This window comes from Manis javanica, chromosome 10 (assembly GCF_040802235.1).
Source record: "Manis javanica isolate MJ-LG chromosome 10, MJ_LKY, whole genome shotgun sequence".
In the NCBI taxonomy this organism is placed as follows: domain Eukaryota; kingdom Metazoa; phylum Chordata; class Mammalia; order Pholidota; family Manidae; genus Manis; species Manis javanica.
The window spans coordinates 13,470,212-13,483,480 of record NC_133165.1 but is presented as its reverse complement, the minus strand read 5'-3'; the positions used below and the strand labels follow the sequence as shown (position 1 = coordinate 13,483,480).

The 13,269-nt window shown below is 42.0% G+C and overlaps 1 pseudogene; it reads left to right on the top strand.

Moving 5' to 3' along the window:
• The first annotated feature begins 6,517 nt into the window (after positions 1-6,517).
• The window catches only part of LOC108410123 (large ribosomal subunit protein uL10 pseudogene), a 63,626-nt pseudogene continuing 56,874 nt past the window's right edge, over positions 6,518-13,269 (top strand).

Sequence of the window (13,269 nt, the reverse complement as noted above, 5' to 3'; positions counted from 1 at the left end):
TTTCCTAAGGCATCTGACACATCCTGCTTAACAGATCCAGTTGGCATGGTGGCAACATCGTGACAAGGTCCCTGTGAAGATAGTTGAATTGAAATCACTCTGAGGCAGTGCAAGTATTTTCTTCTTCCTGTAAGATCACTCCAGCTCCCTGTCCTGAGAAAGCTTAAAATGTATCTTGCCAATGGATTTCAGCCCCTAGCAAGTTCAGTATGAATTCAGTGTGACCAAAGAAATGACAGTAGAACGTTTCTTTTTGGTTAAAGGGTTTATTACCCAGCTTGTTCTCACAGCGGTAGGTCAAGCACTAGCGTCTCAGCCTCTGCTCAGAACCCTGGGCTGAGCTCTCTATATAGCACAATAATAGCTTATTGCCTAAAGTTGTGGAGGCAGTGGCCTGGCAACAGGCCAGTTACATCATCATCAGGTGGTTTAAGTTCAGTGAGGATCCTGGCTATAGGAACTCCAACTTCCCACACTCCACCCCTCCAGGATTCTCACCTTACAGTCTGCATGCTTTCAATCTTCTGCAATGGTCCCTGTCCAAGAAAGCTGGAGCACTGTAACCAGATGCCACAACAGCAACAGAGGATAACAACAACTTAGCAATAATAACAAAAATTAAGATACAACAAGATTTTGATACAGGTAACAAAATTATAATAATCCTTAAGGCAGAGGAGGTTCCTAATAACAAAAATTATAATAATCCTCAAGCCAGAGGAAGTTCCCAATCCACAAATACCTTAGAGGTGATAAGACACATTTTTTAATGACACCAACATAGGTAAATCTTGTCCATCAGGTAGGATGCATGCAAGAGAGTGGTCCTGTGATAGGACTGTAGCAGGAAGGGGGTCCCTTCCAGGGCTAGTATACCATACTTTTACTCCTTTCCCCATAGGGGTTACTGAAGGGTCTATATATACTGCTACTGGAGGTGCATGCACTGGCCATAATAATAAAACAAAACTCCCCAGTAAGATGCTCCTACCTCTGGCCGTTTGGGATATACTACTGTGACTTTTGGGGGCCACTCTGCTGTTTTTCCAGGAATACACAGGAGGCCAGCTTCCAGGCCTTCTCTCCAAGGTGCCAGGAGAGCCAGCCATTGTTGGTCCATGTGTTAAAAGGTCCAAGGCCACGTCCACTCAATGGAGTCTCCTGGGTTTGTTGAAGTTGGTGCCGGCAGCAAGGTATTATTCTGGTGGCTGAACCTCGGCTTCAGTGATTCTTCCTTGGTTTGTACTTGCAGTTGTGGAGGGAAGGCAGCCATATGTGTTAACATGTCTATGGGGCTCAGGGCTCCCTTTTGGTGTCTCTTGTTCAAATGCCATAGCATGGTCCATAAGTAGACTGACCATCCCTGCAGACTGTTGGTATCTGACTTTAGTCCAGATTTTAACAAGCCATTGTGCCTCTCTATCAAGCCTGCTGCGGTAGGATTGAATGGCACAGGAAACTTCCATTTGATTCCCAGCTGTCGCACCCATTCTTGCAATGTATGTCCAGTAAAATGGGTGCCCTGATCACTCTCAATTACTTTTGCTTAGCTATAGGCAGCAAAGAGAGGATCCAGGCTTCTTTTGGTCATCTGCTGGTCTGCACAATGGGTACGAAAAGCAACCAGAAGTCCAATAGCTGTGTCCACACAAGTCGTGGCATATCAATATCCTTCTGACACAGGTAGAGGCCCAATATAGTCTATCTGCCACCTGTTGGAGCTCAGCGTATGCCTGCCTTCAAGCAGAAGTGGATGGTAGATCACTCGGATTGGGCCACACAGCATGAAGTGCACCATTAGCCAGTCAAGGAGGGAGTCTGATGTGCATTTTGTAATCGCTGCCTCAAGGCAGGCTGCACTGTCAGGGAACACAGCTTTCCCATCTCTAATCCTGACAGAACAATTCCATCCACTCCTAAGTCCCACAGACCCAGGAGTGAAGCTGATACTGACTCCGAGGGCTTCTGCCTAAACCGGGAGCCCAAATCCACCAGCTCAACCTGGAGATAGGGGGCGGACCATAGAGTACTCCACAACCTACAGAGGGGGCTGCTCCTCTCCTTGGAGAACCCTCAGTGGCTGTGTCTTTATTTTCTTTACAAGCACTGGGCATGCTTTCAATACAGGAAGGGTCAGTGCCTCCAGCACCACCCCTTCATCCTTCTCTAGCTCCTCCTTTTCTGGGGCTGATGGCACCTTTTTCTCCCCTCCCCCAAGTACCTCCTCTGCTATAACCTTTACCTTTTCTACTGTGCCTCACAGCAATGGTAGCTCGATCTTCAGCAGTTCTCTTACCTTCTGCTCAATGCCTCACAGCTGGCATTCTCATGCCACCTCTGCTTGTGCTTCCCTCAGGAGTTCGTCTTTTTCCTTGATGGCCTTTTCCTCCTTCAGGACACCTGGCAGCACTGCCCTCTCATTCTGTAAGGAATCTTTTACCTCTTCAATGGCACCTTGTTGCTGGCATTCTTGTGCTGCCTTCTCTAGCATTAATGCCATTTCCTTCTTCAGGGAATCCACAGAAGGTTGCAGCTTGTGTTCTCATGCCACCATTTCTTGGGTCTTTTTCAGGAGCATGTCCTTCTCTTCTGTAGACTTTTTTGATACTGTGAGAAGCAGCCAACTCACAGTCCCCGCTGCCTCACAGACACTCTCTCAAAAGACCTATTTACTGTGTGAAGGGCTATCCCTACTGCCTCAGGTGTCACCTCCACTTGCCTCCAGTCCTGGGATGGGGCCCAGCCCTCTAGGAGGCAAGACACTGCAGACCACATATCCAGTGGGGGACAATCCACTGTTTCCACATTCACAGGGGCAGCCCGCTGAAGCACCCCCTCCCATAAGGGCAGCCTGACTTTTTCCTTGGTCATCAATGAACCCTGCCGACTTTGCCAATTGTCTTGCCAATGGATTTCAGCCCTCAGCAAGTTCGCTATGGATTCAGTGTGACCAAAGAAATGACAGTAGAATGGTTCTTTGGGGTGAAAGGGTTTATTCCCCAAGTTGTTCTCCTGGCAGTAGGTTGAGCACTGGCATCTCTGCCTCTGCCCAAAGCATTGGGCCAAGCTCTCTCTGTAGTGCAATAATAGCTTATTTTCTATGGGTATAGAAGCAGTAACTTAGCAACAGGCCAGTTATATCATCTAGTGGTTTAAGTTCAGTGAGGATCCTGGCCATAGGAATCCCAACTTCTCTACAACATTGCACTCATTTTAAGGAAGAACATCTTAAAATAATCTGTTGTCATGGTACATATAGTGAAGAGGGTATTCAGAGCTGAGACACAATGAATTGAAAACTGATACAGTAAGCATGCCACCTACCAGGGGTGTCTCACCTGAGGAGAATTGCCCCTGGTCAAGTTCACTCTGGATTCTGTGATACCAAATAACAACAACAGAACTTTAGGGGTGAAAGGTTTATACCAAGGTTATTCTCACAAATTAGGTCAAGTGCTGGAATCACATCTGCCTTGAGGCATTCACAATCCATCTCCATCTCTGCCTCCAGGCAGAACACTGGGTGCAGCTCTTTATGTAGTAACACTGTCAATAATGGTTCATTGCCAACAGGTGTGTAATCAGTAGCCTACCAGGAGGCTAATGACATCATCAGGTAGATAAGGGTCAAGTGAAGATCTGGCCATAGGAACTTTCATGTTCCCTAAAAGGGAACTGTAAGTCTGGAGAAAGGAAATCCCAGGGCAAAATACCTCTAAAAAACAAAATCAGTCAAAGGGAGAAATAAATTTGAAAACCCATTTATTGCTTAGAAACTGCAGTCCAGTGCCGTCTCTCTCTCCCCTGCTCTGGAAGAAGCAAGCAAGCAAGCAAGCAAGACCCTCCCTTAAACTCTCAGATTCAGACATGCCCTTGGTTGCCCAGGTAATTACCCATTGCCATGGAGATGAACTTCTCTCCACCCCTGAGGATATGCAAATGCACTAAAGCCAGGCAATATTATTCACAGGGACACATTCAAATTTTTGTGAAATTTTATTCTATGGCTGCTGCCTGATTACTTTGGGTTCCTCATTCCAAGAGATCAGCAGGCAAGAAAAGGAGTTGCTGTGTTGGCAAGGGTTGTTGATTCTATCTGTATAAGATAGAGCTTCAGTTAACACAGTGAAGGAAGAGAATATGCATAGAATCTAAAGTTGTGTGCCCTGTGGCATTCGTATGCCAAATTTTGATGGTAAATGGATAAATTCAGCTCAGTAGTCAAAGAAAGTCTTGGTGAACAGTTTCACAATGATGTTTGTGTCACCATACCACATGAACCACCTCACCAAGGGTGAATCTGGAGCAATCAGCAAAGGAAAGAGACAGTGAACATCAGTTACATTGCCAAGAAAAGCTGCAATCTTGAGCGTTGTACCACACATGTAAATTTACACAGGAAAAGAGCAAAAGTATTATTCCTAGATGGGTGCACTTATGTAAAGCAGGTGGTTCCAAGCACACAAGTGTGGGCTGTCTTGGAGACTGTGGCAAACCAGGATACGTGAACTCAGATAACCCACTGTGGATAAAATGAGAGTTCCTGTGGCCAGGATTCTCACCTGGCCCTGGTTGACTAGCTCACTGCACACCTGTTGGCAATACACGGCTGTTGATTCTATATAAAGAGCTCCGCCCAGTGGTCTGGGTGTGACATGGTGGCATGGCTGCAAGGCTGCAGGAGAGCAGAGCAGAGGCTGGGGTGGTGGCAGCACTGAGGACAGAGGCCCAGAGGATGGCTGTGCAGGATGGCTGTACAGGCAGAGAGGCCCAGAGGCAGAGAGCAGCTTGCTGCATGCAGACCTGCTCTGAGTGAATGGGGTTCTAGTGACTGACCTGCCACCTGGAAATAAAGTTGGTTATAACCCTTTCACCCCAAGAACATTTTGCTGTCAATTTCTTTGGTCACATTGAATCCATAGCGAACTTGCCCAGGCTGAAACCCATTGGCAAGACAACCTTGTCTCAGTTTCGGACATCTCTGAAGCCCATTGAAATCCAGAGCTCCTACAGGATTGAATAAGGCCTCTAACAGCTGCCATCTCAGTTGTACTTCTGCTCAATACTGCTTCAGTACTGTCTTGCCAATGGGTTTCAGCCCCGGGCAAGTTCATTATGGATTCAGTGAGACTGAAAAATGACAGTGGATCATTCTTGTGGTGAAAGGTTTTATGGTGGTAGATCAATCACTAGAATCACATCCACAAGTCCCCATGCAGCAAGCCGGTCTCTGCCTCTGGGCTTCTCACCCCGCACAGCTGTTCTCTGGACCTCTCTGCCCTGCAGCCATCTCAGTCTCTGATCTCAGCGCTGCCACCACTCCAGCCTCTGCTCTTCTGCAGCTTTGTAGCCATGCCATCATGTCGCCCAGAGCAATAGGTGGAGCTCTTTATATAGAGTCAATAACAACATTTTGCCCACATGTGTGTAGTGAGAAGCTGACCAGGGACAGGTGAGAATCCTGGCCACAGGAACCTTCACTTTCTCCACAAGTACCTAATAATGTTTTGCTGAGAGCTCTCACTAATCAATCTTCTGAATGCAAGTCTTTTCATCTGTTCTGTTCTAGGGTACCTGAACAAAGACAGTGTCGTACAATCTTTTGTATATTCATACGTGTGCACTTTTCCTTTCCTTTTTTCTTTTTGCTTCAGGTTTTTAAAAACTATTTGCTAGCTCCCTGAAAAAACAAGAACCTCATTCTAGTTGATGGTTTTTAGCTGCATCAGTCTGCTGTTCAACTCACCTATTAATTTCTTAGCTTTACACATTTATTTTTCTTCTTTTGCAGAATGTACATTTGATCCTCAGTTACAGCTTTTAACTCTTAAGTTCTTCATGCTTTGATCTCTTTGTCTCTATTTTTCTCTATTGTTTTTAACACAGTAATCAAGTTTCTGGGAGTGTTTGCTGACACCAGTATCTGGGTTATTTCTCTGCTTTTTCTCATGAGAGTTAGCCATATTTTCTCATCCCCACATTTCTCATAATGTCAGTGCATGTGGGACATTATATGTAATATAACTGTAAAGGTTTTAGATAATATTATCTTCCTTTGTTGATAAATAGAGGGAGGACTGGAGCACCTGAATCCACTCAGACATTAATCACGGTTGGGGCTGGGTTCTATTTTAGGCAACTCGGTCTACTCCCGCTTTACCCCTGCTTATGGTTCCTGGGCTCCTCCTCTCCTGGCAGAGGGTTTTGATTATCTGTCGCAGGTTTGGAAATGTGCAGAAAATTCAGTTACATCCTTCAGAGATCTTAACTCAGTTTTGCAGTCTCCTATGTTATGTCACTTTGACATGAGACAGCTTCTTTGAAGGTAAGAGAGTGTGTTTGAGTAGAGCCATTTCCAAGAGACTGCTGGAGATTTCACTTTGCCTTCTGGAAACTTTTGGCCTAGTTTCCCAGCTTTCTGTATAGCACCAAAAGCTGGCCAGTGTTTTGTGAGGGAGGGTAGTTGTTCATCTGAAACCCCTGTTTTCCAGTTTGTCACACCAGCCCTGCAGAATCACTGAAAGGTGTGCAAGTTCGTCTTTTCCATCCCTGAGGCACGGACTGATCAAGCTCCTTAACAAGCACCCAGAACCAGAAAACGCCTTCAAAGGAAAGAGAGGTAAAAGTCCTTGCTCACATAAAAGAGTTTTTCTTCTTTCCAAAATTTTAGTTTGTTGCTTTTGAAGTTTTCTTTTGTTTTAAAATATATTTATAATTTATCTGGCTTTGTTCAGTTTGGCAGTAACAGTCCTGACCTATTCTAAAATAGAAGTTCCCTTGTCATTAGCTTTTAATTCTGTCAGTTATACACTGTTAATATTATTGTTTGGTAAAGTCAAGCTTTCATGGCTTGTTCATATTTTTACCATTTTCTACCTTCACAAGTCATTTGTACATCTTAACTTCTTGGATCAATTTCTTCTCGAAGTATGTTCTTCAGAAGTTCTTTTAATGAGTTGTTGTAATACCCTCAGTAAATGTTTACATAAAATGACTTTAATTTACCCCAAATTCCTGAAATATTATTTAAGTTGGTATGTACTGAAAGTTATTTTGTCTCTCTACCTTGAAGATTTAATCCAACTTTTTCTTGCCTTCCATTGTTGAGAAATACATTGTTGGTCTAAATGTAAGAGCTTTGTAAATATTCTGTCCTTCCTATTGTACTTTTACTGTTTTCTTTTTATATTTGGTATTCTTCAGTTTACCTGGATGGGTCTGACTATAGATCGATCTATCATCTATCTATCATCTATCTGTCATCTATCTATCATCTAATCTATCTGTCTGTCTATCTATCTATCTATCTATCTATCTATCTATCTATCTATCTATCTATCTATCTATCTATCTATTCATTCATTCATTCTGCTTGAGATATAATCAGCTTTCTGAATCTAGACTAGGAGCCTTTATCAATTCTGGAAATTTCTGTCCGTATGCATGAATACTCCTTCTCCCTCTTTCTCTAGTTCTCCTTCTAGAAGTCCTGTGAAATGTTTACTATATCATCTTACTGTATCTTCTAAACTTTTAATCTCATGTCTGTATTTTGTTTCTTTTCCTCCAAGTTTCATTGGAGATAGTTTCTTCTGACTCACCCTCCAGCTTACTAGTTCTGTGTTTAGTTATGTCAATTCTGATGCTAGGTCAATTCAAAGAGATTTAAATTTCTAGTATTTCTAGAATGTTTGGTTCTATTTCTGTTATGGGTTGAGTTTGTTCTCCTCAGTTATGGTCCCCACCACAACAAAGAATTGAAAGGCAGAGAAACAGTAGCAAAGGAGAGGGTAAGTCTTATTTGAATACACTCCAAGGGAGGAGCTGGCCAGAGTCAAGGCAGACAAAGGCCTCCATCTGTTGGGAAGAAGGTCGGTTCAGAGATGCAGGGAAGTCAGAGTGCAAGGTGAGAAAAGAACTCATTAAAGCAAGAATAGGAGTTAATGGCAGCTGCCTTACAGGCAGCAGAGAGCAAGGAAAAACAGGAGGAGGAAAGAGAAGCTCAGTGAACTCCTGCGAAGTGTAGGGCAGATCTCTTGCCAACTCCTAAAGCCAGGGTCACCTGATATTCAGTATCCACTTCAATCTGCGCAGTGTAGGAACTAAGTCCCTACCACCCGCAGGATTTGGGGGAGCCACAGAGCTCTGGATGGAGTGAGATTATATTCTGAGAACTTCCTAAAGGCAAAGAAAGTAGATTTTCAGGCAGGTTACTAGAGATTATGGTTATACAGCTGTGATCCTATCTGATCTGGTGATGGGAACTTGCAAGCCCAAAGCAGAGCTCTCAGTAGCCCCTCCCTACTTATCTGGAGTAAAACAGAGGGTGACACACTCAAAGAAAGGGGAGTTCAGGCAACCTTGGAGAGGAGGTGCACTTAAGGGTTTGGGGTTTTATTGGGCCTTTTGGGTAAGGGTCAGCATAAGGCATGATGTATACAGGTGATTCATAATTCCTTTGAAGTTTTGTCTTAAGAATAGGGTTAGTTAGGTGACTGTGTTATTCTGGATATTGGCATTCTTTATCCACATAGGTTTATTTACACTTCAGAGGTCTACCTCCTTTTCTGGTTGCGAAGTTACTTGATTAAGGGGCTGGAAGACAAGGAAGAATAGCAAATGGATTAAGTTAAACAATAAGCTGGGCCTTTACAGCAGGCTAAGTAGATTTTACAATGGTATGACTCATGTCCCATTTCCCTGCCCTACCTAGGGCAAAGAAGTCCCTGGGAAATATCTGGACATTCCAAGTCACTCCAGGCCTTTGAAACTTCAACTAATTAACTAATTAACTCTGTGAGTCCTTTCTGGGTCTCTGGTTTACTGGTTACCCCTTTGAGTCCCTTTTATTATCTAGAAGGCTTTACTGGCTTTATTCTCTCTCCACTGCTCTCATGTCTGTCTTTCTAACACATCCATTAGGTGGGAGGCCTATGTATTGCATTCTGGGGAGGAGGAGCCTCTTTGATTGACAAGGTGGGGTTATTTGATTGACGGGTGCACCTGAATAGCCATCCCCCTCAGTGCACAGTTCTTTTCCTATGATGAGGCATGTTTTGGACAGTTCTTAGTTTTGTTCAATGGTGCCCATATTGGGGTCAGTTTGGGACCAGTGTGGCCTGGTCCCAATAGACAAAAAGGTTATCTCCCTGCAAAGCCTTTGTTGTTGTCCTCAGGTGGGACCTGCTACCTGGGCAGTTGGGGAAGTTTTTCCCTTGGACCTGATCTTCCCCTCCCCCAGTTGCTCATGTTTATATTTCTACCTAACATTTCTAATCACCAGTGTCAAATTTTATAAGCATATTTCAGAACATTTGACTCTATTTTATAAATTTCTTAAACCTTGTTTTATATTTTCCACATTTTGTTTTCTTTACTAGATTCTAAATGTTTCCATACATTTCAATTCATTCTCTCTACAGAATTTAATGTCTAATCGGGTGTTTCTAAATTCAGTATTACATTTTTTTATTTCTAGAATTTTAGCTGATTCTTTCCAAATCCTCATGGTAAATTGAGAGACTGTTACTGTTTAATTTTAATATAGTATGTTATTCATATAAACATTTATAATCTTTCTGTGATAATTCTAATATTTGTGGCTTCTGTCTTTATGCTTTTACAGTTTATTGTTCTCTCTTGTGCATGGTGCTTTGTCTCCTTCTGTGTTTTGTTATTTTTATTTCTAATATAATCCTGGAATTGGTCCTAGATTTAAGATTTTTTTCCAGAGGGAAATGTGCATTTCATCTACAATGTACTTGGGAACTTTAACAATTTGGGACCACTCTAAACTAATTTTTTGCTTGGACATTTTTTGCCATACCTATAAATATTAATTCTAGTGTTATATCTTATTGATGGCAGATATTCCCACTATTTCTGTCTGTGGAGCAAGAATTTTTTCCTGGTGAAGCCACTGTAATAATCAATATTATTAGACTAAAGATAATTGAAAATCAACTCCAAGTTTTCAGTGACTTAAGAAAATGAAGGTTTATTTTCCTCATGCCAAGTGATATGGAGTGGTTGTCCTCCCACATTTTTTTTTTTTTGATCTCGTTATGTGGGATACATTACCTCTAGAGAGCCAGGTCTGTAAATGCAGTACATTATTTCTACCAACATCTTACTGGTCAGAATGCAGCCACACAATCCCAAATAAGCTGCGTGGGATGCTGGGAAATGTAGTCAGCCTCTGTGCCCAGGAAGAGGGAGGATCATCATGAAAATCTGTTATTGTTTCGGTCACATCCACCACTGCCAAAAGCCTTTCAGGCTCCCTGGTGTTTCTTCATTTAAAGGTATTAATCCTGCTGCAGCAGGGCCTTACTCTGATGGCCTCATTTAACCTTAATTACTTCCCTTGAGACCCTTGTCAAGTATAGCCACACTAAGAAGACTTCAATATATGGAATTGGTTGTGGATCACGTGATTCACTTCATAATGCTGTATTTCTCATTGAAGCATATAAACCAATAAGGTATATCCAAGAGTATTTCTCAAGTCCAGTTTCTGAGGCACCTCTATTCAACTCCTCTGGCCAAATGCAGATTCAGGATTTCACTCACTGAAACAAAATTTCTAGGATTTGCGCAAAGATCTCAGTTTTAAATAAGACCAGGTGATTGATTTGCACATGAAATACTGAGAAACACTAACCTGAAATACTTGAAAAGCGTAGCTGCTAGGGAAATCAGGAGTTTCCATCAGAGAGACTATTTTATTCTATATAAATGTATGCTTAATAAAAATTCTTTCTGGTAAATACCTTTGTTGCACTCAAAAAAGAAAAGGTGTTCTTGTCCTTTGACAGATTTCTATGGAGTATGAAGTCACGAAGTTTAGCAATGTAGGTTAATTTGATCAAGGGTCTTGACATTGGGCCCATTTAAAGACAAAAAACAAAAGAAAATCCTGTTTTTTGTTGTTGTTTCAGTCATCACAAATGCCAAGGAGTGATTTATTAGGGTATCAACTTTTGAGGAAGGCAACAGATTTCTTATTGTATAAGGAAAACCCAATGCATGATTAAAAAGAAAACCTTCCTTTGAATTGTAAATGTCCATCTCAAATTGCCAAATTCACACGTGAGGAAGACAAAGGGGAAACCTGTCTTTTGCTTGGTGGATTGAATATCGCTCTGTTGGATGTCCAAGGGGCAAAAATCAAGCAAGAGAAATAAGTTGTTATTTGCAAAGTGTTAAAACAACGGCCAGATTGTTTCTTCTCCTACTGTGCACAGTAGGGGCTGGCACCGCTCCGGTAGCTTAGAAATCTCAAATGCTGTCAGGAAAAACAAACCGAGCCTTCTAGACAGAATAAAAGGGTGAAAACAAGCAAGAAGGAAGACCAGGAATTTATCTGCAGTTAACAAAAGAATGATGTATTTGCTAACAGACTGGGGGAAACTGTTTCATGAGAAGGGAGTGATTTCAGGAAATGTCTTTCTTCCCCTTTGCTGTCTTTGTTCCTGAGTATAACATAAATGTTGATTTAATTAGCAGTGAATTCTTTTAAGATGTAAAATTTCCTTTAAGGTGCAAAGCCTGTATATCCTGCATGATGATGTTAACTTGAAGCACTCATATTTCAATGTTTATTGAAAGAAGTGTCTTATGAAGTTTCTTTTGTGTGTGAAAACCCAGTGGATGAAAACAGAAAGAAAAAAATGATCTTTTGTTAAACTAAACTAGTTTTAAGCTATTTACCGGGAGGATGCTCAGAGCAAACATTTGTTGTCATAATCTGTATAGGAACCAAGGATAGGCTGCCCCAAGATGTGCCATTGTGACATGCAGAGTATTTCAGAATGGAGAACAATTAAGGCCTAAAAGACTCAGAAGGAAACCTTGACCTCCTACCGCCCCAACTTTAGAAAGAATTTAGATAGAGGAACTAGTCCAGGAGGAGAGCTTTCTCCTTAGATAGCTGAACTCTAATGTAAACTATGTGTGGTAGACAGGAAGGGATGTGGCTGAATCTGTTAAAAATTCCTCTTGGTGTCCCCCTCATTGTCTCTACATGGCCCATCAAGTATTTTGTTTATCAAACACTTACTCTTTCCATATTCCTGTGAATTACTTCCCCTTTCCTTTGAAGTCACAGACCCCCTTGTCCTTGGTTCAGAATGACATATATACATCCGTCTCCCTGCCTTTGGACCCATGTCTATGGCTTCCTGTATGTACATAATTAAATTTTGGGTTTTTTTTCCTCCTGTTAATCAGTTTTCAGCATTGATTTGATTCTTAGGCCAGCTTGAAGAACCTTGAGGGGAAAAGGGAATTTCTTCCACCCCAACATATGTCATATGGTTTAACTTAAAAACTAGAGATGGAAAAAAGGTTGGTATTAATAAGACACATTAACTGTGAATATTTATGTAGAAATTTCTCAATAATAGACTGTAGGGAAAATGGAAGTTACCATGATCAGGACTCTCACCTAATCCTAATCTATTTGTCTACTATGCATGCGTAACAATGTAATACTTAGCCTACTGTGCAGGCGCATGCATACATACTTGCTGCCAATAAGCCATTATTGTCTGTGATGCTATAAAGAGCTCTGCCTAGTGCAAACAGAGAGAAGAGTCTGCAGCAGAGGGGCAGAGCCTGGAACAGGGGCAGAGGAGAAGGACTTGCAGACTGCCGGATGCACACATGGTTCTAGCACTCGACATACTGCCATGAGAATTAAGCTTGGTATAATCCCCTTTTTACACGCAACATCCATTGTTGCTATTTGGTTTCACCAAATCCAGAGAAAACTTGCCAGGAGCTGAAAGCCCTTTTGGCTCAGAGCTACATAGACTCTTGCTATTTAATAAATTACTCACTTAAAAAAAAGCAAAACTCAATAGAGTAAATTTCAAAGATCTTACTGGCTTTGCTTAATGATTCATGGTTCAGGCAGCATCCAATCTAGCAGATAGAAAGGAGCCCCAAGGAGCTGTACAAAAAATGAAAGCCTTCTGTAGGTAGAAGGGAGTAGGAACAAAGAAGCAGAAAGTGGACTGGATATGGCAAGGCTGATTTCCTTGTAACAGGGGTCTTTAAGGTGGATTACCTAATTAGCGCTGACCAGGCAATTTCTGATTAACTGGTTTAAGATTCTATTTCTGGAAAGAATGAAACTGTAAGTATCATTTTGGTAGGGCTTAGCTTAAGTAACTCCATTTGGGGCAGTTGTCTCATTGTTAACACTCAGGAAATTGAAGGGAGTATGTTAGTATTTAAGCCACAGGATAACTAATTGAGACTTTA